Source organism: Sciurus vulgaris (genome assembly GCF_902686455.1).
Source record: "Sciurus vulgaris genome assembly, contig: HiC_scaffold_393_arrow_ctg1, whole genome shotgun sequence".
Taxonomy (NCBI): domain Eukaryota; kingdom Metazoa; phylum Chordata; class Mammalia; order Rodentia; family Sciuridae; genus Sciurus; species Sciurus vulgaris.
In genome coordinates, this window is record NW_027632649.1 from 6,001 (window position 1) to 8,000 (window position 2,000).

Here is a 2,000-nt window from a genome sequence, read left to right on the forward strand (position 1 = left end):
CAACCCTTTTTATTTTTTATTTCAAGACAGTTTCTCACTAAGTTGCCAGTTTGGCCTCAAATTTGTGATCCTCCTGTCTCAGCCTCCTCAATTGCTGGGATTTACTGGTGTGCAGCTTAATTATATGTAATGTCAACTTAATTGATATACTTTAAATTATTACCTTTAACCAGTTGTCATTCTGGAATTACAAATACTTTTATTTTTTGCGGTGCTGGGGATGAAACCCAGGGCATTGTGCTTGCAAGGCAAGCACTCTACCAACTGAGATATCTCCTCAGCCCCCAGTTGTCATTCTGAATCATTAAATATAAGAATTTTTGTTAAAGTGTAGTGTAGTGCCAGTGTAGCCAAGCAATACATTTTTATATCTATTGTGTTTTCTAAATTATATGACTCAGAATGTTTTTTCTTTAAATGGGCAATGACAATAATTAAACTTGGTTACTTTATCTGAAGAATGTTCTGTGTCATTACTCCCAGTAGTAAGTGAACTAATGGAAAAACAAGAAGTCATAATTCTGCCTTCTTAGTTATTTTTGCTTGGTTTTGGTTCTAAAAATTATAATAGACTGGTAACTGTTTGAAAGATCACTTATGAGCCAGGCATGGTGGCTCATGCCTATAATCCCAGCAACTCAGGAAACTGAGGTCAGAGGATCACAAATTAGAGGCAGCCTCAGCAACTTAGCAAGACCCTCAGTAACTTAGAAAAACCCTGTCTCAAAATTAAAAAGACATGGGCATACTCAGTGGTAAAGTGTCCTGAGTTCAATCTCCAGTATCAAAAAATAAAAAAGAAAAGAAAGACACAATTATCCCAAAGTAAAGTTTACTTCAAGCCTATTTCAAAAACTTATGTGTTTACATGCACACAGAGATGAATAAAGTTTTATCAGACCATAGCCACACATTTAAAAATGTACATATTCATCAGAGATCCAATAAGGTTGATATCAGAAATTCAGTGCCACATTAGTACAAGAAAAAAAATTTAACCATTAATAATTTAATTAAGAAAAATTCAAAATTATATATCAATATATAGCATAGTTTGATAAACTATCATGTTCATTCTTAATAACTCTGTAAAAAGGCAAAAATACAGCAAGGAATATTTATTTAAAATGGGGAAATAACAGAAGGAAATTATGTGCTCCTTGTCACCATTTTTGTTCAGTACATTATTGGACATTCTGATCATCTTTAAAGAGCCATGAAGTATGACAATTGGAAAAGAGTAGAGAAAACTATGAATTCAAGAATGCTCATGTATAATGCCTAAAACAATCAATAAAAGAGCCAGTGAGGGGCTGGGGTTGTGGCTCAGTGGTAGAGCACTTGCCTAGTATATGTTAGGCATTGGGTTCGATTCTCAGCACCATATATAAATAAATAAATAAATAAAGGTCCATAACATCTTAAAAAATATATTATTAACAAAAGTCAATTAAAGGAAAGAGGTATAGCTAAAATGCCATAAAAGGAGATAATAAACACCTTAATTAAAACACTATTAAGGGGGCTGGGAAGATAGCTCAGCTGGTAAAGTGCTTGCCTTGCAAGCACAAGGCTCTGAGTTCAATCACCAGTACCGTGAAAGAAAAAAAATCAAACTAATAAAGTTGTCTGTTTGGATGACCAAGTAACTTTGAGAGTAAAAACTGTTAGTGGAGATGAGTGTCATCTCATATTGATTAAGTGGTCTTATCAAGAAAACATCATAATCCTTTATGTACCAATAACATGAAGTAAAACCTGATAGAACTTAGAGAACAGAATTTTTTTAAATTTTGAGACGAGGTTTTTTAAGTTTCCCAGACTGATTTTGAATTTACAATCCTCCTAATAGTACCTTTCTATTATCAATATCAATAGACTTCACTATTGTTTATATTATTTAACTTTTAAGAGTTGAATTAAGGTATATTAGATCACATTAGCTGCCTATGGCTATATAAACAACCAAGCACTTATGGGACTTACAAAAACCTTTTATT